The following is a 26,826-nucleotide window of genomic DNA, read 5'->3' as shown; positions in this document are numbered from 1 at the left end:
CCTATCACGCTCGCGTGTTTTTTCTTTGACGCACGCATGCAATCCAAACTTCGACGCAGCGAACGCGTTTAGATGGACAAAGCTGAGAGTCGCTACGGCTTTCGAGGTCACGGCTGCCGGCGAAGTAGCGAAGCACTTCTCGAACGACGGCCGGCGGTAGTGGCTCACGCGGCGAGAGAAGCGTGATCAACCGGCCGTGTCCTCCTGGTCGTCGTCGTCGTCGTCGTCGAGTGCCATTGTCGTTCCGGTCGAGTAAAATTGCTTATCTGACGCCCGGCGAAGGCCGCAAATGAGGAAAGCCGGACGCCGTGGCTGACGGCGGAGACTGCACGGACGAAAATCCTGACCGACTGTCTCGGCCAGAAGCCAGCGAGCCGTCATCGTTGTTTACCTCGTGCTGAGAGAACACAAAGTCTTAACGACGGAGCGGTGCATGAAACTCGCACTACGCTACGTTTTCCCCGGCTTTATTTCTTGGCTTTCAAAGACACTGACTAAAAGGTAAGTCAACCAGTGTGGCTTGTTGGTAGTTTATGATAGCATAGACTATAAAGGAATAGCGCACACTGGGTCAGGTATGCATAAAGGCCCAAATGATGCACGTAGGGCTGTCTCGTTCTGCGTCTTTATGTTTAAACTAAATTGACTGGTTTTACAGCCTTAACTACGATGTAATTATCAGGCACCATGTAGAAGAGGGACTCCGCACCTTCTTTTTCTTGTTCTTTTTTTGTCCACCTGGTAACGTACACCCATTTCTATGGTATACGAGCATTTTTGCATCCCCTTGGCGTCGGATTGTGGCCGCCGCGTCCCCGAATCGAACCCCCGACCTCGGGCTTAGCATCGCAACGCTATAGCGTTAGCACCTCGGCGGGTTATGTCTTCATGCGTCCGTCTTGCTGTGTGCTCGGTTCCTCTAGATCACAGGTAAGCCTACGTTTCAGGCATTCGTACGGTCGGACGTGCGGTTTTTCCTGAAATCCCCCCCCCCCTTTTTTTTTGAGAAATGGTATTGCGCTTACCATTCCGTTTGTTGAAATTTCGCATCTAGGTCGCATTATACGGTTCAGATCATTCAATATAGCAAATAGCAGTGTGCCTTGCCAAGTTTGCCAATAATAACGAAACGCGAAGTTGCGTTCTTCTAAGCCTCTATATATACAGGCATGCACCACAAGCACAATGATATGGCTCATCTTATCACGGCGTATTTTTTTTTTTTTTTTGCGTGGTGTGTTTTTACTTGCGTAGTTGAAGATGTTCCGAAACCTGACCGATTGCCCTCCTAACATGTCCTATTCAACTAATTACAAATTTATCACAGAAGATACGCAAGTAAAAGGGCTAACACGTTCTCCCAAAGGGATATGAAGGTTGCCAAGCGGGCATGGCCTGACTGTCCCAACGTGGGAGCGGCCCGCTGCGCGCTGAGTCGCGTACCTCAGGACGTTCATCAAAGTTTTCCATCCATCCATCCATGAAACTTCCTGTACCTTGTTTATTTCCGCAGAACTGATCTACAAAATGCCACTGCCACGCGTCGCTAGCTCTACATCGTAGTCGCCGCACGATTATGTCGAGTGCGTAACTAGGAATGATATATAGACGCCTTGCCGAAATGGTGAACGTGCCACAACCCACTTTTCTAGTTTCTCCGTGAAGTACGCCGGAATGGTTTCATTAAATCGCTCTCCTTACTGGACGAGGTGGTTGAGTGGCTGTGCAGCATTCCCCCGCACATCACGAGGTTACGGTGTTAAACACCGCATAGCACGAGGCTAAACTTCAAAGCGGAAAGAAACTAGCCGCAGTGGGGCGCACTGAAGCACCCTTCCTTGCCCCCCCCCTTTTCATCCCTCCACTCGTATTTATGTTTTACGTGTCCCACATCTCGCTTTGTTCCCAGTTTCGTAAGTGCAAACAACGGCCTATCACGCTCGCGTGTTTTTTCTTTGACGCACGCATGCAATCCAAACTTCGACGCAGCGAACGCGTTTAGATGGACAAAGCTGAGAGTCGCTACGGCTTTCGAGGTCACGGCTGCCGGCGAAGTAGCGAAGCACTTCTCGAACGACGGCCGGCGGTAGTGGCTCACGCGGCGAGAGAAGCGTGATCAACCGGCCGTGTCCTCCTGGTCGTCGTCGTCGTCGTCGTCGAGTGCCATTGTCGTTCCGGTCGAGTAAAATTGCTTATCTGACGCCCGGCGAAGGCCGCAAATGAGGAAAGCCGGACGCCGTGGCTGACGGCGGAGACTGCACGGACGAAAATCCTGACCGACTGTCTCGGCCAGAAGCCAGCGAGCCGTCATCGTTGTTTACCTCGTGCTGAGAGAACACAAAGTCTTAACGACGGAGCGGTGCATGAAACTCGCACTACGCTACGTTTTCCCCGGCTTTATTTCTTGGCTTTCAAAGACACTGACTAAAAGGTAAGTCAACCAGTGTGGCTTGTTGGTAGTTTATGATAGCATAGACTATAAAGGAATAGCGCACACTGGGTCAGGTATGCATAAAGGCCCAAATGATGCACGTAGGGCTGTCTCGTTCTGCGTCTTTATGTTTAAACTAAATTGACTGGTTTTACAGCCTTAACTACGATGTAATTATCAGGCACCATGTAGAAGAGGGACTCCGCACCTTCTTTTTCTTGTTCTTTTTTTGTCCACCTGGTAACGTACACCCATTTCTATGGTATACGAGCATTTTTGCATCCCCTTGGCGTCGGATTGTGGCCGCCGCGTCCCCGAATCGAACCCCCGACCTCGGGCTTAGCATCGCAACGCTATAGCGTTAGCACCTCGGCGGGTTATGTCTTCATGCGTCCGTCTTGCTGTGTGCTCGGTTCCTCTAGATCACAGGTAAGCCTACGTTTCAGGCATTCGTACGGTCGGACGTGCGGTTTTTCCTGAAATCCCCCCCCCCCTTTTTTTTTGAGAAATGGTATTGCGCTTACCATTCCGTTTGTTGAAATTTCGCATCTAGGTCGCATTATACGGTTCAGATCATTCAATATAGCAAATAGCAGTGTGCCTTGCCAAGTTTGCCAATAATAACGAAACGCGAAGTTGCGTTCTTCTAAGCCTCTATATATACAGGCATGCACCACAAGCACAATGATATGGCTCATCTTATCACGGCGTATTTTTTTTTTTGCGTGGTGTGTTTTTACTTGCGTAGTTGAAGATGTTCCGAAACCTGACCGATTGCCCTCCTAACATGTCCTATTCAACTAATTACAAATTTATCACAGAAGATACGCAAGTAAAAGGGCTAACACGTTCTCCCAAAGGGATATGAAGGTTGCCAAAGGGTTGTATAGAAAAAAATATAGCATTTTCTGTGCATGTGCAAAAAGCAGGTAATCTTTATTGTTTTTTTATCATTTTTTTTCTGTATTATAAAGTAACATATACAAATAGAATATTGCGTCCGCCGGCTAAAGCATTGATTCTATTGAGCGGGACTGGGCAGTGTGCTGGCGTGAGTGACATACTTTTGTGTTCTACGAACAAAGGTAACAATAAGGAAACTAGGTACAGTAGATAATTTATTTATGGGCCACTAACATGTAACCTGAAGTCAGCAAAAGTATCAATGTTTTTATGCGAATCACTCTATATTTCCCTCAGTTTGGCATAATAGAAGCACAGGATTTGGTTCTTTTTTCATTTTCTTTTCTTTCCCCTTTTCTCCACCACTCGGATAATTTCTAAACGTTGCTCCTGCACAAGCAGTATAGTGCAAGCAATGACACGTTGATGCAGGCAAAATGTTATATGCACAGCACAACGCTCCATTCCATCTGATACAGTAGTTAGGTGTTTTGTAGAAATAACGAAGTCACTACAGACATATACAGAAAAACACAGGGCCTTATTCTGTGTTGTAGAATAGTTGGCGAAACGTCGGTAGTAAAACTTCCGTCCCATCGTTTTCTGTGATTATTCCCAGTCGCTTGTCAGAACGGTTGCGGTGTACAAAATCTTTATATTTCAGGAGTAAGGATACGTTCGAAACTTCTGGCATTTTATTAAAGTAGAATGGTACATAAAAGTATCTCGTTATTTCACCATCGTTCGCGAACGGCTTAGGCCGAACGAAGGTCTTGCACAGTTACGAGTATTTATACGTTTTTTTTTAAGATTCATCAAAATAATGCCTCGTGGGTACTGTCGAAAGAACAAGTTGTTTAGTGTCGATTATGACATGTTCTTCCATCAACTCACTGTGGCTAATATCGTGATTGTTGGTTTTATGTTATTCGTTATTTTCCGTAATATTGTATTTAATACATTTATCTTAGATGGCGAAGGTAGTGCATAGACCCTAACGCCATACCTTAATACAGCCTAAGATCACATACTGATCTGAGTTTGTACATTACTGTTCACACTGGTCGGAGTCCTTTAGCTGCATGTTGTATTCGATACAAAGATGAGAAATATTCGTCAAAAATAATACCAAGGTTCCTTGTTTAGTAGTATACTACATACTTTGGCAGCAGCACCTAATGCAGCGATCGCCATGCAAACATCAATGTTTCGTTAGTTGATATTTTATGTGAGGGCTATGAAAGCAGAATAACAGTTTTTTTCTTTGTTGACGAATATATTGTTGCTCTCAAACCATGTCATTATTTTATATGTATCTTCTCCTAATAAAGTAACACTTTCATTGTAATTTTGTAATATTAAAGCAGTATATCATCCTGAAATCGTGTGCGGACAGAATCTGGGCTTGCGTATACAATGCGTCCAGTTATTTGGGAATGATATATCAGTTAAGTCTAAGCACAACGAAGCCTGGCCAATGAAGCCTACTTTCTTTTATCTCAACAAAAGTAGCTCCAGCGTAGTTCCGTCATCCGGGTTGCCATCCGATACTCACGGGGGTTTGGTCCAGAAATTAGAGCTTACAGAACGACTGCATTCTATCAGCTCTCTTATGTACCGTGCCAGGCGCGAAGATCGTGATGCTTCAAGGACATATTTGCCGCTTAAGCGAGACGCGCACATAAAGGATGACGCATTCACGACAACACGGGCCCAACTTCTTGGCTGTCCTGTGCAGGTCGTACTAGTGAAGGCTTTGCGAATTTCTCCAAGAGATCGGTTCCGAATGATAGAAAACTGGTGGAAAAAGAAAATATGCGGATCCCACACACTGTGGGATCGTTGTTAGCGAAGCTTTCTGTGCTGTTTGCTTTGAATGACGATAATTAGCGGTGATGTTGATGGCGAATGTTTTCTTTCTTCAATGATTATTACAATATGAGAGTGGTGAGTTGATGCTAAACGTTACCTTGCATACACCACTGCTGTTTTTCTGCGTAGTACACAGAAAACGCAGGGATCGGTGTTTGCTTGAGGCGTTGTTGTGCGCCATACTTCATAACCTCTGAGAGGGTTGGGCATATTCATTTTCACATGGCACATCGCACCGTGGCAGAAGTATTAAACTGTATTTGAAAAACCAGCGGCAAAGGTGCGCCGTTCTGACCCATATGTGCGCCTATTAGCGGCCCGATATTGACTCCTGGGTATACTGATATCCTTGCAAGCAGCATCGTAATTTTATTTTATATTTTCGAAACAAAAAAATGTCGCAGTTTCGCCCGAAAGGCGAAGCATCAATTGCGATAGCAAATTGGTAGAGAGCTATTCGGAGTAGGGATAGTAGAGTAGTTTTATTCGCTTTCTAACTGAATTGACAAGCGTGGTGTCATCGCGCACAAGCAAACATGAATAGATCACACTGAATTACCGCAGACAACGACTGTCAAAACGCTGGCGCGGCCGCTGCAGCGGGCGAAGAATCGTGCGGTCTATCGCTTCAAAGGAAACTGAGCGGCGAATGGACAGCGCATAACGGTCAGAGCCGTGTGGAGACATGGCCGGGCTCGACTGGCGCGCGCGCTCGCTCGCTTCTTAAGAAGCGAGTGCGCGCGCCAGTCGAGCCCGGCCGCGTATTTCTATTTGCGCCCCCGTACAGCACTCGACCGCTGGCGCCGCGCTGCGCCGCTCGCGCGTACCACGTTTCTAGCCGCCGCCGTTGGAACGGAGGAGGCGTTGACGGAGAACACGCTGGGTTGGGGGTGACTAGCCTGCTGTTAGGGGATCGGTGGTATTCCTAAATAAACGCATCACTGTTTTGATGATCCAAATATAAACTCACTATCAGGGAGGGAGCAGTCTACCTGACTGGAGCAGTATTTTTTTATCTGGGGTGTTGCTACGCTGCGCTCCGCAACACCCCAACGACCGCTGCTTCACGTCGGCGCCCGGCACCACGGCTTCCGCCGTGGCGCCGAGGTTCAAACGACCGCGCTGGCAAACAGAGAGGAAAACAAAAGGAAAAGTGTGATATTAAGATTTAAAAAAAACGCGCCAAGGCAGGTTCGAACCCGCGTACACATAATCCCGAAGCGAGCGCCGTAACCACTCGGCCATACAGCAACACTTCCAAACTAGGCAAGCATGCGAACCATATGATTGCGTTCGAGCGCCCTCGGCGAAAGCAACCACCTAAAAACGCGGTACGCGCGAGCGGCGCAGCGTGGCGCCAGCGGTCGAGCGCTGTACGGGGGCGCAAATTGTAATACGCAGCCCGGCCGTGGTGGAGATAAAGAGACGGTGCGGGCGACGGCCACCACAGCCAGTGCAAGCGTATTTGTTGGCAGAGTAGAAGCTGCTCCCCCCGTCCCTCCCGCGCTGCCTCCTCGCTTTTTTTTTTTTTTTTGCTTTCGCGTGGGAGATTGCGTTGCCAGTTCTCCTTGCGCTGGGTTGCAAGATAAGCATTTGGTGCCATAGCACAGCGTCGCCCAGCCTCCCTCCCCCCCATACCCCCACGGCCTTTTGGGCGACAATCGCGTTTGCTTTCTGCCGTGCGTTGGCTCTGCGTGATAGCGCGCGTACCCCGCGCGCTTTTACTCGCGCATACGGCACGCGGCGACGATTTTATCGCCCTTGGAATCTATATGGAACCTCACGGCGACGGCGACGGCGACGACGACGGCTACGGCGACGACGACGGCAGAAATCCCGTTGAAGTGTCCATATAATTGCTATCGCAATAAAAGCACAACTCTCGCGTCAATAAAATGTAAACGCGAAGCGCGGCTACTGCGCGAAGCATGCGGACGCTGCCAAACGAATGCTCCCACCCGCGCGCTTGTCCCGAAGCAGTGACGCCGTTGCGGTGGCGCAGAGAACAAGGCGCCTGTGATGAGCAGGTTCTTGTTTGAAGGCAGGTCTCTGAGGCAGAGCCTCAGAGGACCGAATCAAAGGACGAAGCCGTTGGTTTTAAAGAGCAGAACAAGACATTTAATATACACGTTAAGATGGAAAGTAGGAGAAATTAAGGGAAAAGCAGAAGTAATAAATAGAAAGGAGGACACAAGAAAAAAAATCCAAGTTAAACACCACACAGAGTTAGGGCTTGGCATAGGTGATAGCGCGCGTAACACAGTTCCATGTGGAAGGGTGGCGGCAAGGCGACGAAAGAAGGCGGCGTTCGTCTCACCAACGTTTCGGCGTCGCTGAGCGATGGGCAGGAAACCCGAGCGTAGCAGCGCTGGCTTGTAGAAGGCACGCTGGCGGCGTGGCGGCCCGGACAGTTAGTTGGAGGCGGTGTCGTGGCCAGGCAGCTCGGTGCAAACTCAGGCCCGTGGCCCAACTGTTTGCGTTCTGCCTGCGGGCTCACGAGTTCATCGACCTCGGGCAGCCATCCGTGGTCGGGTGGAGTGGCGACGTCTGGGAACTGGCTGGCAGGAGGCCCCGGCCAGGTGAAGTCGTGGAGGCTCGGGTCCGGAACCCGACGGCCTGTCTTCAGCTCCCGGTCCGGTGGTCGTCCTTCGCCCGGCGCCGCTTCTCGAACTCGCCCTTCTCTTCGGTCACTGCCTCGTTGTCTGAAATGCACGGAACCTTGTCGCACACTACACATATCACAGTCTCCTGCCACCGCACCGTGTCGCGCACTACACATCACATAAGCCCCTTTTTGGGACAAGTTTTTTCACAGGAAAAACTGCCGGTCATTGCGCGGCACTCTTCACACATATGTTCTAAACACCACACACATCGTTTAACATAACGTTCATTGCGGGTGGTACACCACCTAACCCTGACCAGTTCCATGCACAGTTCATTGGGCAAATCAAACAACATTAACAAGTTGAAAACAATGTTTATGGGCTGTATAAAATGTTTATGGGGCGTGTAAAGTCTGAAACTCACAAAAACTACTTCAAATACAGCACTTATAGTTGAAAACAAAGTTGTCTATTCACAACAATTATGTTTCTGTCCAAGGTCAAAGATCTCGGGATGGCGACCGACTATTCAATCGGCTTCTTAGGTAATGGCGTCCCAGGTGAGACGAACCGTGCGTCTCTTTTGCATTTGGGACACCCGCCCTGGAACCACTTTAGTCTCGTCCAGGACATCATTGACTCTAGATCCACAACCCTTTAGCTGCATGCATTGAGATAGAAATATCTTAGAGACTGGGTTGGGTGCGTTAGAATGAAGTTCTGATCTATCGGCAGAACCTGTACCCGGCACTTCACCGGAAATGCTTTCTGCTTCTGCTGACAGAGAGGATTGATCTGTTTCCTCATTACATAAGCAGGAATGCACATACGTTATGTTAACATCTAGGAGATCACTCTGTGAGATGACCACATTGTGTTCCCCAGTGGAACCACACTGTGCTGTCTCATTGGAGCTGAGGAGAGGAGCGGATTGCTCCTTGTCAAAAGTGCTTTGCCTCCCAGAGGCTCGAAAGCACATCTCCTCCGATACGGAACTTTCACGTTCCCTTGTCTCTGCTCTAGGAGCGGCTATGCTTACCCTTTCTCGAGGTAAGCTGTCTGAATGGTCCCCAAACTTCGTGAGGCCACTTGTCACCGCTGAGGGCGATACACAGGAAGAATGTGCGAGCGTCTCATTGCTCACCTCATCCTCCTCGAGGTCACTGTCTATGCGCCCTGTTGCCCAGTGCGTCGGGCTTTTTGGAGGTACCTTTGCCTCTTTATGTGACGTGCTGTTGCTAGCACGGGTGCGCATGCGTGCCTCGATCTCATTTATGGCTGCCTGCTCCTTCTCTAAATCCTCTACGTTTTCACTGCGGCCCATCTTAGGACCAATACTACCCTTTCTGCTGCCCGCCAGACTTTCATTCTCGCTTCCTCGCTGCGCGTCTAACTCTAACGAAAGACCGCGACGGCGTTCGAGGCAGCCACTGGAGAGAGATTTCAAAACGTCGTGTCTGGAGCGCGTGTCAAACGCTCGCTCGATCGAGCTTGCATGAGACTCCAGCTCGCGAATCTCTCTCAGTGCTCGTGCCCTTTCCACCTCCGCTACCTTGATACGAAGCTGCAGCACACGTTGTTCGTGTTCGATTTGCTGCTTTCTCGCTTCGCGTTCTGCAGCCCGCTCTTCTCGCGCTCGCGCCTCCTGCTCGTCGTACCACGCTTTTAACTCCGCCCCTTCAAGCCCCATGCGCTCCGCTAAAGCCAATAACTCTCGTGGGCTAGCCATTGTGTTACGCTCTTAAACTAACAACCCAAAAAAGAAAAGAAAAAAACAAACGGCTTCGTCCTGTCCAGCGGACGCCAATTTGTGATGAGCAGGTTCTTGTTTGAAGGCAGGTCTCTGAGGCAGAGCCTCAGAGGACCGAATCAAAGGACGAAGCCGTTGGTTTTAAAGAGCAGAACAAGACATTTAATATACACGTTAAGATGGAAAGTAGGAGAAATTAAGGGAAAAGCAGAAGTAATAAATAGAAAGGAGGACACAAGAAAAAAAATCCAAGTTAAACACCACACAGAGTTAGGGCTTGGCATAGGTGATAGCGCGCGTAACACAGTTCCATGTGGAAGGGTGGCGGCAAGGCGACGAAAGAAGGCGGCGTTCGTCTCACCAACGTTTCGGCGTCGCTGAGCGATGGGCAGGAAACCCGAGCGTAGCAGCGCTGGCTTGTAGAAGGCACGCTGGCGGCGTGGCGGCCCGGACAGTTAGTTGGAGGCGGTGTCGTGGCCAGGCAGCTCGGTGCAAACTCAGGCCCGTGGCCCAACTGTTTGCGTTCTGCCTGCGGGCTCACGAGTTCATCGACCTCGGGCAGCCATCCGTGGTCGGGTGGAGTGGCGACGTCTGGGAACTGGCTGGCAGGAGGCCCCGGCCAGGTGAAGTCGTGGAGGCTCGGGTCCGGAACCCGACGGCCTGTCTTCAGCTCCCGGTCCGGTGGTCGTCCTTCGCCCGGCGCCGCTTCTCGAACTCGCCCTTCTCTTCGGTCACTGCCTCGTTGTCTGAAATGCACGGAACCTTGTCGCACACTACACATATCACAGTCTCCTGCCACCGCACCGTGTCGCGCACTACACATCACAGCGCCTTGCACACCGGTTTCGGGCGATGTGGCAGGCCGCACCTCGGACGTTTCGTCGAGTGGCCGTGGTTATGGCGAAAGCGTGATAATAAAAGCGTAGTGCAACGCAATACGGGCGACGACCGCTACGGGATGGCGCCAGAGTAACGCGCCGTCGTCCGTTCACCGATGGCATGCGGCGACCGCGTCCAATGATACCATATATGGAAACAAAACGCTGCATGAGTGGAGATCTGTCTGCGGCGCCTGCTGTGAATCACGCCCACGCGTCATCCACGCGCTCCCTTTCGCGATCTCCCGATCAGCGAGGCCGTCGCGCCGCACTTCGCTCCGTTTGCAACGTGCTGCACGAGATAGGTTGTCCGCGCCAGCCAATATATTGCGAAATGAAAACATGTATACTGCTGCACCCAAATTTTACATTAGGGTGTATCGTAATCGTCGGTGAATTTTTGATAATTTTCCTTCGAATTTTTCTATTCGAATTTATTTTGTTTTTCTTTATGGAAAGCATCGTGTTACGCGTTACGGACGGACCGAGATACCGGCGGAAAGATTTTCTGGGTGAGTCTCCGAAGAATGGTAGCGCATTAAAAGAAACAACAAACAATTGTGCAAGTCGCTCGTGTTTGCGACTTTCCCCTCGTCAGAACGTGCGTCAGTGTTACGTGGGCGTGAGCAACGAGTTAATCGAGTTCCTAATGGTTCCTACCAACTTATCTAAATAAAATATATAATGTTGTCTTATCTATAATATATATATATTATATATATAAATATATATATTGTCTTATCTAAATAAAATATATAAAGTTAGCGATGATCACCTCTCCTGCGTGAATCTTTGTGAAATATATGCCTCTAGTACAGTGAGGTATTTCATCATTGTCACTTCTTGGAGAGTACTGACAAATTGTATCTTGCGTCACGGGATCCAGTGTGTCGCGTGATTCCATGCCGTGATTCCGAGCTTAGTGGTTGTGCTGTTATATTCTAAGTGAGCTGTTATTTTATTGCACTAATATGGGTCGAGTTACCTCATCAATGTAGCTTCCGCTTTTTTTGTCATTCTTATGCGTAAGTTTCAGTCAAAGTTTTACTCCAAAGTAAAGGCGTCCCGCGAGAGCCGACATCCATCGTTAGCTATAGCGTCTCCCATGGCGCATTGTGTGTTACACGCATGTGCTTTCGACATTGTCGATACATCACAGGACAAAAATCTTGGAAACAGTATTGCAGTCCACACTCTACATCAACCGTCTTGAATTAGCCTGAACCATCACTCGAGCACTCAGCCAGCGGCAGCGAAATGGAGACGCGAAATATTTGATACAGGGAGCTACGATCTGTACGCCACAAATAGCGGTCGCATCGATTGCTTTCTCGCAACCTTGTGGTTGCTTGATTGATGGGTGGGATTTACTGATGGCATTCATTGATGAAATGTATTGGTGAAAATGATGGGATTCAATGGTATTGTTAGGCGCAACGCAACACGTATGCTTTGAGAGACAGCCGGGCACTTGTAACGTGCACTTAGGTGCCGGAAACGAGTGTTTCAGAGTTCGTTTTATGCATTGAAGCACAAGAGCAACTGGACCGTCAATGCATTTCCCCGCAAAGTTCGGGAATTCATATCTCGAAACTGATGTCATCCTGAAAAGTCGTTCCAAGTGGATCCGCCATGCGAAGTCCACGGCTAGAATTTGTGAATTGCAATATGGGCCATACGGTAAATATTTAGGAAGATAATTAGGGAATTTTTTGTTAATTACTAGATTCTGCATTTCAATTTTTTGTGGAAGTAATGTTCGACTCTTCGAGTAGACCAGCTCATGAACTAGAACTGTGCTATCTGCCACAAGCAGCCTTTAAAAATTTTTAAAGTGTTCGCTGAAACACCCGGTACGTAAAAGTTGCTTAATGAATCATATCAAAGTTCTCCTGGCTACACTATAAAAAAATCGCAGTTTCGCCCGAAATGCAAAGCATCGATTGCGATAGCAAATTAGTAGACAACTATACAAACTAAGGATAGTAGTTTCATTGGCCGTATAAAATTGTAAACATTCGCTTACTAACTAAATTAACGAACACGGTGTAACGCGTGCAGAGGTAAACATGAACACATCTCGATCGATGACCGCAAAAACTCGCCGTCAAAGCGCTGGAGTGAGGAGGCGTGGCAGCAGCTGTGAGCCAATTGAGCTTCGTGCCATCCCTCGCTTCAACGCGAACTCAACGTCGAAAGCACAGCGCATACGAAGCTACTGGCACTAGTTCCATATTGTCCACATCGCAGATCGCTTTGAAGACAAGGCTCGCGCCAGCGCGCACTTTTTCCTCCTGGCAGATCGCTTTCAAGATATGGCGGCCGCGCGGCCGCGCCGTAAGCAGCCGCCGCCGGTCTAGAACGCCACCCCTCCCTCTTTCTCGCCCCCTCCCGTGCGTCGCGCGCGACAGAAGAAGTGCTTCTTGTGAAGCGCGCTTCTTATCCCGCCTTTCTCCCTCACGCGCGCGAGATTGAGCCGCTATTGTCGGCTTACCCTCGCAAGCTTTCACGCGCACATACAGCGTACGGCGAGCGGCGACAATGTTACCGTGTTAGGACTATATACGGAACCTCACAGCGACGTCCACGACCACGGCGACATCGACAGCAGAATGCGCTTGGTGTGTCCATATAATTGCCAACGCAATAAAAGCATGATGGCACGCGCGCACATGCAAACATGAGTACATCTCACTCAATGACCGCGGAAACTCACTGTCAGTACGCTAGAGTGAGGAAGCACGCTAGCAGTCAGCGAAGTGACATTCGTGCCGCGTCTCGCATCAGCGCGAACTAAGACGCGAAAACGCAGCTCGCGGCGGACTCTGTCCCCGTCGTAGATGGCTTTCAAGATGTCCCGGTGGGTGCGCACGCTGCCGCTCGGGCCACCCGGAGTAGAGCGCCCACCCCTCCCTATCCTCCCGCCAGAGCGTTGCGCGCGACGGAAGACGGCGCGCTTCCTTCCCGCTTCCCTCCCATGCGTGCGCGAGATGGAGCCGCGATCGCAGGCTCACCCTCGCACGTTTTCGCTCACACATACAGCATAAGCGCACGGCGATGATGTTGTCGCCCTCGGACTTTATACGGAACCTGACGGCTACTGCAGAAATGCGACTGGAGTGTGCATATAATGGCTATCTCAATAAATGTGTATGTGAAGTGGGAAGTGGGAAGTGGGTCACAGGGTAGAGGTAGTGAGGGGATGGAAGAGTTTAGAAGAACGTGTATGTCTGAGTGGTCGCGGGATCGAATCCCGGCCACGGCGGCCGCATTTCAATGGGCTAAATGAAGAAAACACACGTGTACTTCGATTTAGGTGCATGTTAACGAATCCCTGGAGGTCCAAATTGCTCTGGAGTCCCCCACTAGGGCGTGCCTCATAATCAGATGGTGGTTTTGGCACATAAAACAGCATGTTTTTTTAATTTTGTATGTGAATATATATATATATATATATATATTATTTGTACAATACTGCCAGCTGCCTTGTGGCAGTCAGGGTAGGAGTGGTTAACAATGGAGTACTAACACTAAATTAGGTACAGGTGCATACATTGCAAAACAAAAGAGCAAAAAGAGAAGAAAAAATCTAAATACAAAGAGCAACAAGCAGAAAGAAAAAATCAAGAAGGTTTTGGAGCACAAAGTCGAGATGACTTTCAAATAACAATATGAAAATACGTGCGCATAACAAAGGGCAAAGATTCAATGATAACGGTACACTAGATAAAATGGGAAGAGCTGCAGGAATTAGTGGGCACCAAGTGTACTGAAAAAATATATAGACACGACAGTAATAAAACCACATAGTGTGCGCCGCTGATATGACACAAAGAAATCGATGCAGCAAATCTGATAGATCACGCATGGACAGGCAGGGCCGCTAAAAATGATTCAATGCTAGCTAAATTTGTAACTTCCTGCCGCTCTGCGATAGTTCATGGGAAAAACGAAATCCGGTATGCCGAAATTCGTCACTGGGGCATTAGAATCTTTTCTTCTGGAGCATTAAAATCTTTTCTAATTCTTTTCTAATAAGAATCACTGGAGCATTAGAATCTTTTTTGGGGCATTAGAATCTTAGAGTCTTTTCGTGCTTATGTCGCTGTGTCTTGATTTGTTTAACTGCATGTACGTATAAAATTCCACTTTTGTCTGATGGCTCACAATCTTGTACATCATTTTTTAATCGATGCAATTCACGGCGTGAACCGAGTGTTGGAAGACCTAATTGAATTCGGAGTTCACTAACAGATATATTACGGTTGTAGGTATTAAAAATGAAACGAAGTGCTTTTCTCTGTGTGCTTTCGATAAGGGCAGTATTTTTCTTAGAGAACGGGTCCCAAACTACACCAGCATATTCAAGTAACGGTCTTACTAATGATATGTAAGCGACAAGCTTTGTTTTTTTTTTCTTGTAGAATGTTTCAAACGGTGCCTCAGTAACCGTAATTTATATAATGCTGCTGATGCTATGTATTTAATGTAAGCATTCCAGTTCAGTTATGTAGTGCAACTGACTTCGCTCCTTGAAGAGGGAGGACGTGTGTCTATTGAGCTCCTGGAGAAAACTTTCCAATTAGGAGTACGCAGTTTAAATCACTGATCTTGGACATAAACGTGGTGCGACGTAATGCTAACGCGTTTCTCTCACGTTCACCGCTAGATCGCCACTGAAGTTTTTTCCTATCATTCTCAAGCGTTGTATCGTTCCAGACTACGCTCGAGAGTGGGGCAAGTGGATGTGCTCGCGCACTTGATTGGCTGCCGTCAGCAGCAGATTTCGCTCCACTTTCATTATATTACGAGAGAAAGTAATATGAAATGTCTAAGCTATCTTTACCATTTCTCCGCTTTCTCGGCTGTCTCCGCAGAACCAGATCCAGTCTGTTCGCCGCGCAGTGCCAGAAGACCGTAGGCCACAGGACACTGCCGTCCGAAGTCCGGCCACCCACCCCGCAAGGCTGACCACGAAGGGAATATGGCACTGCGAGCAAGGACGACAAGGTAACCTTCGCCGCAATATGCAGCCTTTTTAAAGGAAACATTATCTCTAATAATTTCGGTGCAGGCCGGTGGGTAATTTTGGAGCTTGGATTGTCATTGCAGTCTCTCGGTATTGGTTGCAAAATAAAGAAGTTCGTTTTATTTCTTGACACAAGTCCACATATGCAAGCATTTTAACCATTTAACAATCTCTCGATCTGGACACATTACAAAGCAGAGACGCAAGATAGATTTTAACGTGCAACCTCCACTTGCACGCACCGAGATCATGGTACTTTTTTTTACATCTTGCTGTTAATGATTGGAACAGCCTCCCGCGTGAAACTGCCTCAAATGCGAACACTGAACATACAAGAGTTAAATAATGTCTAATAAAATAAGTAAGTATAAACATGTACCTATGTTCAGGGGTGATATTCAGGCTTTTATAGTGCGTATTATGTTGCCATACATGTCATGTGCATGTGTGCATTCCACTTGTATATATTCAGCTTTAGTTGTATTTTCGATGCACCTACGTTGCCTGCATATAATATGCTTGTATTATTTACTGACTTATACTTATATGCCTGGCTTAATTGTACTTCAGTTCTTTTGATTTTTATGCCCTGTACCCCCATGTGATGGGGTTCTTTAAATAAATTAATTGCTGTTGAGGCACAGGCTCAGCGCATGAAGTGAGGAAGTCGTCCGTAATCAAGGAACTTCCCTGCTATGATCTCGTGTGAGTTTAGCAGCATTGTTGTATGAATGCAAATAAAAAACTCCCAGGGTCTCTTATGTTACCGCTAAGGCGACTTGAAGGCGAAAGCCCAAGTGTCGAATAAAGACCGACACATGACGTACACGTCCCCCTTAATTCGCTTACCTACTTCGCTTAGTCATCCCTCGTAATTCGCTTACTCATACTCTTAATTCGCTTATCCACCCCCTAAATTCGCTTGGTGAACTTCGCTTAGGCATCCCTCTTAATCCCAAAGGTTGAGGGTTCGACTCCCACTCTAGGTTGTGGGTTCGAGCGCCTTAATTAACTCTATCCTAATAAACTGTGTCTTAATTACCTCCGCGTTCATTAGCACCAAAGGTCGGAGGTTCGACTCCCACCTATGGTCGACGGTTAAATTCCAACCAAAGGTCGTGGGTTCAAGTGCCTCAATTAACTCTATAATTACTTGTGTCCTAATTACCTTTGCCTTAATTACCACCAAAGGCGGTGGGTTTGACTATCATTAAAGGTCTAGGGTTTGGCTCCCACGAAAGGTCGTGGGTTTGAGTGCCTTACTCTGTCTTAATTACCTGTGACTGAATTCACTTCGCCTTAATTACCACCAAAGATGGGGAGAGTTCGACTCCCGCCAAAAGTATAGGATTCGACTTCCACCAAAGGTCGTGGGTTCGACTCCCGCCAGAGGTCGTGGGTTCAATGTGCCTTAACTCTATCTTAATTAAAGGTGCCTGAAATAACTTCGTCTTCATTAACACCAAAGGTCATGGGTTCTGTCGTAAGTCTCGTGGTAGCCTAGATGACCAGCCGTCGCATGATCGTGAAAGGCTTCCAGCATCTCACGTTGCAGAGAACGGGGTACGATCGGGACCTATTTGTTGACATCGACGTGATAAATGTAGCGATGTAAAGCTCACCGTACAGCTTGAACTGATCAAGTTGTCGACGAAGTCGGGCGTTTGGAGGTGCAGACAAAGACAAATTGGCTGTCGGGTCTTAGCCAATCCAGCGTTGCGGTGGCGAAATCCGATGAAGAGGACTCGGGATGTACGAGAGTACGAAGAGGCGATGGTGAGTCATCGTGGTTCGGCGGAGGGTGGCGAGATTGAGCATCGGCGTCTTGATGCTTCCTTCCAGACCTGTCGGTGGCATCGAAATTGTACTCCTGCAAGCGAAGCACCCAGCGACCGAGGCGACCCGATAAGTTCTTTAGCGATGAAAGCCATCGCAATGCGTTATGGTCAGTAACGGCTGTAAAATGGTGGCCGTGAAGATATGGACGACATTTTTGCACTGCCTAAACAGCAGCAAGGTACTCCTGCTCGGTTATGGTGTAATTCTTCTCTGCAGCGGTTAGAGTACGACTAGCGTAAGCAATTTCTCGTTCGCGGAAGGTGTTGTCACGTTGCCGTAGAACGGCACCGAGTCCATGACTGCTAGCGACAGTGTGAAGGACGGTGGGCGCGCTCGGATCGAAGTGGCACAGCACAGCGTCTGACGTCAGGTCATGTTTCAAAGGCAGGAAAGCAAGTTCACATTCGTCGGACCAAACAAAGGTCGCTTTACATGCAAGGAGTTGATGGAGTGGGGACGCAAGTGCAGCGAAGTTGCGTATGAAGTGCCGGAAAGAAGCAAGTCTGAGATAACTTCGCAGGTCTTTTTGACGCAGCGGACGGCGAAATTCGAGGACGGCGGCAGGCTTCTCAGGGTCCGGTCGAATACCTTGTTTGCTGAGTAAGTGCCCCAGAACTTTGATGGTCTTGCTGGCGAAACTGCATTTTTTCTTGTGTTGACGTAAATCAGCGTTTTCAAGACATGCAAGGACTTCATGAACACGTTGCAAATGTTCTGAGAACGTGGTTGAAAACGCTACAATGTCGTCGAGATAACACAGACAGGTTCTCCGTTTCAAACCCCGCAAGACATTATCGATCATGCGTTGGCAGGCGCACTGCAGAGTCCAAAAGGCGTCACATTATACTCGTAGAGTTCATCGGTTCAGACATCGATATTTGATTGTATTCTGATCTAAAGTCAAGGCTAGAAAAATATTCGGAGCCGTGTAGCGAATCTAATGCATCGAAGATCCGAGGCGGAGGTGTCGCGTGATCTTTGCGCGTAATTTTTTCTAGCGCACTGTAATCAACACAAAAGCACACTGAACCGTCTTTCTTCACCACTAGAACAATTGGGGAGGACCAGGGAGTTGAGGAAGGACGTATGATATTTCGTCGAAGCATGTTTGATACGTTTTCCTCGGTGATATGGTCTTCTATAAGAGACGCATGATATGTGCACCGGTGAACAATGCGGGAGCCGTCAGTCTCCATGCGATGAGTAGCGGCGGTAGTCATACTGAGGACGGGCGAATTGACGTACAACAAGGAACGGTGTTTGTTCAATAGGGCGAGGAGATCTTGACTCTGGGCAGCTGTCAGGTCAGGGCCTATGGTTGCCGACAATGGTGGGCACAGGCATTGCTCGGCGGCGATCTTGACTCTGGTGGCAGTGACGAAAGGGCGAGAACTGAACGGGATGAGTGTCAACAGCGCAAGTGAAAGTTGATCCACGGGGCAACGTTGGAGTGTGGGAGTTTGATTTAAGGCGGTAAGCAATGCAGGCCCCTCAGAGAAGCGAATAAGGCCAGGTGCAATCAGAATCCCTCGAGGTATAGGGTATGGCCGTAAGGTAGAATGAGTACGTCACCATGCACAATGTTGCTGGAGTTGACACTTATAATCTCTTCTCTAGATGGTCAAAGAACGTAGGTGGAGGAGGTGACGAGGCGAATTCGTTCTTCATGGTTAGGGAGAGAATAGCCGGTGGCATCCAGTTGTATAAGGCGCTGACGACACGAGATAAAAGCGGACGCAGGAGATAAGAAGTCCCACCCCAAAATGAGTTCGTGGGTACACTCACGAAATACCGCAAAAACAACGTGGGGACGAATTCCGTCTAAGGAGACACAAACTACGCGATTGGATGAATAATAGCGTTGGTCGCTATGGCGTGGCCATTTTTGAGAAGCGGAAAATAAAGTCGGCACGAATAATCGAAACGGCAGCGCCTGCGTCAATACGAGCTTCGACGCGTACCCCTTCTACAAACACTGAAAACAAGTTCGACAGTCGCTCTGGAGGATGCAGTTTCCCCTCCTAAAACTGCATCGAGGAGTTTTCCGAGTGGACGTTCGTGACATTAGAAGCGCGCCGCAGAGGCGACACTGAACGACGACGTGGAACAGGTCACCTGCGGCGAGATTCACGAGAATTCACAGCCATATCAGCAAGGCAGGGAGGAGAAGGTGACCGGTGATAGGAAGAGCGATAGGACGTGCGCTGATAGCCCTTTGCTGGACGCACGCCTGTACGTTCCTCAGGCGCATAGCCACGTTGCTCATCCTGTTGATGCCTTCGACAAAGTCGGGAGATGTGCCCTCGATCGCTACAGTAATAGCAAATGGGTCGGGCAGTACGCGGAGCAGAGCTTCAATGACAACGTGCAAGAGGTCCTGGGGAACGTAAAGACCATTTATAAGAGAGAGAGAGAGAGAAAGAAAAGGAAAGAAAGACAAGGAGGTTAGCCATTGTAAATACCGGCTTGCTACATTCTACTGGGGAAAGGGGTAGAGGGAATAAAAGGTGATACAAGAAAGAAATAAAAAAACTTAAGTAATAAAATTCGCGCAATAACGCGACCCTACGCGCTACAACGTTCAAAGCCGGTCGCACAATTCACAAGCCCTTAAGAATTTCAGCAGAGCCTTTAAGGTCTTGAGTGCCGAAGCCCGTCTAGACCAGTGTCCTAAAACTTTTTGCTCTGTGAGGGGGCGATTGTCCAGTTTTTCAAGCGCAGTCGCGAGCACTTTTCTTGCCACATTGTAGAGGGGACAGTCACAGAGGAGGTGCTTGATTGCCTCCTCGCAGCCACGCTTGTCGCAAGCAGGGCTTTCAGCCATTCCAATGCGGAAGGAATAGGCGTTCGTGAATGCCACGCCGAGCCACAGGCGGCACAGAAGTGTTGCTTCCGCTCGTGGTAACGCTGGTGGAAGATGGAGTTGCAGACGTCGATCCAATCTGTGGAGGCATGCGTTGCTGAAATCACTGGTGTTCCACAGAGTCTGCGTAAGCTCGCGTGCGAGGAAACGAAGTTTTGTGGCTGCGTCTATTCTCGACAGTGGTATTGATACAATAGGGGCGCCATCGTGGGCCGATCATAGTGCGTCATCCGCACTATGATTTCCCGAAATTCCGCAGTGACCCGGTATCCACTGGTAGATGATGATGTGCCCCTTGTCGGTTGCGTGATGGTGAAGTAGTCGGATGTCTGCGACTAATTTTGCGTTAGGTCCGTGGTTGAAAGGGGACAGCAGGCACTGGAGAGCTGCCTTCAAGTCAACTGCGTTATTCCAGCCGAGCTCATGATGATATGTACAGATGAGGAAGATGTACAATGAATGGCGGTGAAACTCAGGTATGTGTTGCGCTCACACTCGATATATCTATACATATATATTGTGCATTTAAATCTCGCCCTTACCTAATGCGGCCGCCGCAGCCTAGATCGAACCCGTGCCCGCAAGCTCATATTCACTAAGCTACCGCGGGGAGTCTTCTCCGGAGTACTCAACAACAAACCAGCGTGCGAGGGTTAGCCGACGATCGCGGCTCAATCTCGCGCACGCAAGGGAGGAACGCAGGAAGGAAGCACGCCGTCTTCCGTCGCGCGCAACGCTCCGGAGGGAGGATATAAGGAGTGGAGGCGAGAAGGGGGAGGGGGGTTCTATTGTGGGGCGGCCCTTCGCGGCCGCGCGCGCCCCTACTTGCCGCTGTATCTTGAAAGCCATCTTCGCCGGGGACACAGCCCACTATGCGCTGTATTTTCGCAGCTTAGTTCGCGTTAATGCGAGACGCAGCCCGAAGGTCAATTCGCTCACTGCTGCGGTCGCGCTTTCTCACTCCAGCGTTTTGACAGCGAGTTTCCGCGGTCATCGAGTGAGCTGTGTTCATGTTTGCTTGTGTTTTTATGGCCCATGAACTACTATCATGACTTAGTATGTTGTCCACTAATTTGCTGTCGCAATCGATGCTTCGCCTTCTGGGCAAAACTGGGACTTTGTTTTACTATTCATTCGCTTACATATCACGTGGTACGCGTACGTGTATGTAGGGTCAAACATTTGCAGGAGGTGGGATCTGAGAAGCAGAATATTTCCACAAGTTATGCATGCAACCTAGATTTAACATATGCTATGTGTGCTAGTTTTTGCGACCAGTGCTGTTTTAATGGCCGCAAGCCAAAACTGGGGTCACATTGGGCGTTTCTGCGGAATCCGCATCTCGTAAATTTCTTTACCCTGTCTGTTCGTTCGTGCCACTCTGTTTGTTTCCTAGTTTCTTGTAGCTGTTCGTTGTTGCAATTTGTTTCTCGTAGGTATGTTGTTGTTAATCAACAACGAGTCGCTTTGAATCCTATAAAAGTGACACCATAAATAGATGAACGCCATTGAGATCTGCTTGAAACAAGCTTTTAAGCTGATTGAGACGTGTCCATCGCCTGAAGAATCTAATCTAAGCGTTTCGGGCACTGGCGACCCGGTTTTTTCTAACCTTCAAGTTTAGCCAGCGTTAATTTAGGTTTAATTGAACCGGCATCCCGCATGACATGGGAAAAAGAACGTTTTCTTTTCATGACTTTTGCTTCAGGGGAGCGCTCGAGTACCGAATGATTGGCTAGTTTGGCAGTCCACGGAATTCTCAAGACTACGCCAGCCCCAGAAGTAGAAGGAATCGAAATTCTTCCTTTCATAATTCTGCATTGTCCACAGCTTACACCCATACATCACCGCAGGAAAAATTAGGATATTAAGCAGCTGTGCTTTAGTTTCTAATTGAACATTTCGATTTTTCATGTTCTTTAGAAATGTCCACTTGGTCTTAAAATTTATCCTTTTAAATATTAATAACAAAAAGTGACCCCATAAATATATTAACACCAATGAGATCTGCTTGAAACAAGTTCTTGAACATGATTGAACTCTTTTTCAGAGTCCTATTTCCAGATTATCATGGTCGCGATGTGGTTTTTTGTACAGCTGCAATTTAGGTTGGGCTATTTTTTATATATTGTTATTATATTAGGAAAAGAGCCAATTTTCACTGTCTCTGTTCACCTTGAAAACTAGAGCTCTTCTGTCATTTGTGCTTCCAGCCACTAAAGTTGTGTCGGCGTATGTGTCGGCGTTGTGTATGCCTGTGTCACCTTAAGATATTTACCGTTGTTCCACCAGTCTACACTGTAGATTCACACTCTTTCAACTCAAAGTTTCTGAATAGATATTCTCTCTATAATTTAATTACTAGTTATATATAGAGATCATAACCTTTGCCTGACATCTGTTTGGGCATGAAACAGCCAGTGCTACCAACATTCGTTTTAAGAAGCGCTTGTTGTTCTATGTAAAGCTTGTTTTTATAAATATAGTTTAAACAATTCCTATTTTCTAACTTATACCAGTGCTTGGAGTGATTACCTGAGCAGAATGCATTTATGCACTCAATCAACCAGAAATAAAAAGGTTTTTCGTATTCTTTACAAGTTTCCATCATTGATATCATGGTCGCGATGTGGTTCTTTGTATCACACCTTTTTGCACTATCGTGTTCTCCTTTTCCAAGCGTGGCTTTAGCCTTTTCTGTATTATTTTTAGGAATTACCTTATTGGAATAGGGCGATTATCTTATAGTTGTAACATTTTCTGAAATTTTTGCAGAAGAAAAATATTAGGCGCTTCTCAGTCTTTTGTCTATTCTTCTGATTTATTCAGGTCCAGTCCCCTAAGCGATTTCAACAGGGCATGCCTGGCACACTTGTTTTCTTTGTGGATAGTTGCTGTAGTGCCTATCTGACTTCCTCCTCTAAAACTGCTGGTTCTATAGCTCATATTCTATATCCCGAGACGCATCTTGCTCTTCTTTTCTTTTTTTTTGTCTTTAAGAGATTGTTGCGTAATCCTATATCTTTTTTTTTTATCAATCCCACCATCATCAGATGCTTTCTCTGCGTGTTAGCGACCACACTACCTTTACGTTGACAAACACCCATAAGTTGTTAAACTTTGCTAAAGACGTGTCTTTTTCTTACCTTTGAATTAGTTTGCCCGATTTCTTTTCACTGTGCCATTTAAGCACTCTTGTCTGTTCCTGTCTGTTTTTGAAGCTTGGCAGTTAGTGCACTTGTGTATGCTCATACGCTACATTCACTATTTTGACCGAACTTTGTTTACATCCGTACGACTCTAGCCGTAAAGCGCCGCCGGCACGTTAGCACTTTCTTCAATTGCCTTCTCCGCGCGCAAGGTTCGCATCACGGAATAATTTTATATCATTAAACGTGGTGTGTTTCTCGCATTAGCCGTGCAGGACTGTGTGAACCAACTGAGAGCGTGGTGTATCCGCCTGCTATTGAGGCAGCCGGCTCGTGCGGCGACAGTTCTAGTTCGGCCTAGTTCGGCCGGTTACCGATCCTTCAGTACTCAGACTTGCGCGTGCTCGCCGTTCGGAGAAAACCGGCTATGACACAGTGCCTTTCGTGGCGCTTCCCAGCAGTGCACAGAGTGCTAGGGCAGACGACGTTCTCTCTATATTTGTGGAGCATTATCTTTCCGCGTTTTTTTTTTTTCTCTGAGGAGTTTCACGCGCCTATGAAATCTCTCTGTGCAAGTCTTCCGATTGTGTCCGAAGAATCTCATCGTTTAATGCATGTTCAGATCTTTCTAGAGGACCTTTATGCAAAGGTGCAATGCATCAATATTGCTGCGGCTTCCGGACCAGACGGTACTCGAGCTAGCTTCTGTCACGTGAGGGAATTCCGCTAGATTCAATTGTATCAGATAGAACGGAGTTGTCAGATGGGTATGAGTAGCAATTTAATGTTGCTTTTAGTGGTTTGCTTGAACACATTGTTTCCCAACGCAATTTTTATGCGAAATCATGAAATGGCTCATGAGGCGGAAAATACGGCGTTGGCGCCGTGACCAAACGATGGTACAAAAAGGCGACGAACCTTCGACCTTTGGTGGGAGTTGAATCCAGGACCTTTGGCGTTAAGTAAGGCTACGAACCCTCAACCTTTGAGGGGAGTCGAACCCTCGACCTTTGGTGTTAATTAAGATATAGTTAACTAAGTCACTCCAACCCACGACCATTGCTGATAATTAGGGCGATGTTAATTAAGCCACAGTTAATGAAGATGGTGTTAAGGCACTCGAACCAACGGGCTTTCGTGGGAGTCGAACCCATGCTATTTAATGTTAATTAAGGCGAAGTTAATGAAGGCACAGTTAATTAAGATAAAGGTAATTAAGCCACTCCAACCCACGATCCTAGGTGTTAATTAGGGCGAAGATAATTAAGATAGGGTTAATTAGGGCACTCGAGCCCACGACCTTAGGTGGGAGTCGAACTCATGACCTTGCATTGCGGCATAATGTCCAAGCATCGCGCGATGGTCGCAATGCTTTCGCATGCATGCACGTAGGGATAACTGAGTGCCCCTTGAATCTTTTTCGTAGATAACTGTGCGTTCTTTTTGATTGTTATTGTGCTCAATTGTGTGTATTTCTAAGCCCTGTGTTGCACATATATTATTTTCTTCGCCAAACACTTCCCTGAGGGGCAAGGCCATTCAAGCGGCACTGCGACGCAGCTTTTCTTTTTCGCAACCCTCAGTTTTCTAGGAACTGCAATAAACATATAGATAGATAGATAGATAGATAGATAGATAGATAGATAGATAGATAGATAGATAGATAGATAGATAGATAGATAGATAGATAGATAGATAGATAGATAGATAGATAGGTTGGTTGGTTGGTTGGTTGATTGATTGATTGATTGATTGACTGATTGAATCGCAGGGGCTCGGCACGGATAGACGCACCGGGCAGCAGCGGCAACCACGTGAGCGCGCTGACCGAAGAGCGGCCGCGCAGGACCCTCTCCCTGGCCATCAAGGTGGCTATCGTTATTGCCGTGATCGGCATCAACCTGCTCATCTATGCCAACCTGGAGTATTTCAAGTCGGACCCACCTCTCAACGACGACCAGTGAACTCTTCCTCCTCGTCACCCCTCTTCGATCAGTGCTGTTGAGGACTCCATCCCAAATCGTTTGAGAGCGAATCAAGCAGAGATCTGGAGCACGTTCACACAAGCGTAGCCACAGCATAAAATGAAATACCTATACAAATGAAGCTGGGGCGCACTTTGTTGTCTTTGACGCGATGTATATGTGAAGCGGGCGTTCATTCAAACTCGGACGTTCCGGAGATGGAACACGCTTAGCGACTGGCATTACGCAGCTATAGGTTACGCGCATGAAGATAAATAATGATTTTCCGTTCACGTTCCCAATGGTGGTTATATTATCTATTCGTAAAGGAGAGACGGCTGACATGAAGGTCAACGTACACTTTGTTTGTGCAGCTTTGTCATTAAAACAGAAAGTGAGTTGCCAAGGCGCTACCAGTATGCTGCGAAAAAAAAAAAAAACGTTAAGAAAGGCATTGTCGCGTGCACGTGCTTCTAGCTTTCGGGGACGACGTCTTTTAAATCGCCGCCGGCGTCGAGTTCTCTTTCCCGTAAAATTTAAACGGGGGAAAAGCTAGGTCTCATTTCCTGTCACGTGACCTTGTTTCTGCACAAGGCAAAAGGATATTTAATGCTTACGTGCATACCACATTCATTAACAGCATGGCGAAATTGTGAAAAGTAGAGTGACAGTTCTTGTCATTATTCTGCCATTGGCGCATCTCAAAATGCTCGTACCCTGATTTGAAATAAAAAGAGGCCATTTTTATTCAGCTAGCTTTTGGAAAAATTTGTATTATTGGAAAAATTCAAGAAACGCCCCCGCTTAAGCTGTCGCGCAATAAAGATTTTTGTTGTTCTGCTTCGTTTGCTGAGCTCACGGTAGTTTTCTGCAACTGAATTTCAATGGTGCTAGAATACAAGTAATAGTGCTCATTGTCGGTGCATTCGGGTAACGTTCATGAACCTTCAACTGGTGCAAAAGGACAATATTTAGTCTGTTGTACCATAAAAATGACTTATAAAGTTAATACGCCACGTAAGTCCTGGAACCTCCTCGGCATGCATGACAAATATGACCTCAGACAGCGGAGCTGTTGTGCAAATTGTCGCATAACAACGACATACGCACTTAGGTATTAAAAAGCATCTATATGTTTTCGCAACCACGAAATTTGAAACCTGTTTTTCTATTGAATAGAGAGATAGCTTCATTAACGTGCACCAGAGGGGATTGTTTTGGCAACATGTCATTTGCTGTGAAATCGTGTGTCCGATGTGTGCTCGCCAGATTGCAATTGCTAGCATTGAATATAAAAATAAAAAACAGCATTCCATCTCCTCACAATTTATTGCTCAGTTTATTTCAAGGTCGCATCAGAGCACACACCTCGTGGGCAACAGAGCACAAAAACTAAGCAAGTAAGCAAGCTTTACACGTTCGTAAAATGTGAAGGCGAAAGCCTACCAGCTGTGGAAGAAGACGACGACGAATGCGCGAGCCGTGGCACGAGCGCCTTTCTGTGACCACGTGACGTGTGCAATCACGCACGCACTGGGCACA

The 26,826-nt window shown here is 47.6% G+C and overlaps 1 long non-coding RNA gene across 2 annotated transcripts; it reads left to right on the top strand.

Annotated features, from left to right (window-relative positions):
- LOC125947344 (uncharacterized) lies at positions 1 to 26,826 on the top strand. Of its 2 annotated transcripts, XR_007468204.1 has the most exons (4): positions 1 to 156; positions 2,091 to 2,431; positions 15,318 to 15,450; positions 25,092 to 26,826. It is a non-coding gene; the product is annotated as an uncharacterized LOC125947344 (long non-coding RNA). The 2 variants fall into 2 exon arrangements; XR_007468205.1 differs by lacking the exon at positions 2,091 to 2,431 and having other exon boundaries at positions 16 to 501; positions 25,092 to 26,629.

The sequence above is a fragment of the Dermacentor silvarum genome, chromosome 8 (assembly GCF_013339745.2).
Source record: "Dermacentor silvarum isolate Dsil-2018 chromosome 8, BIME_Dsil_1.4, whole genome shotgun sequence".
Taxonomy (NCBI): Eukaryota; Metazoa; Arthropoda; class Arachnida; order Ixodida; family Ixodidae; genus Dermacentor; species Dermacentor silvarum.
Note: the sequence above shows the minus strand (reverse complement) of the source record. Positions and strands in the feature narration are given on the sequence as shown.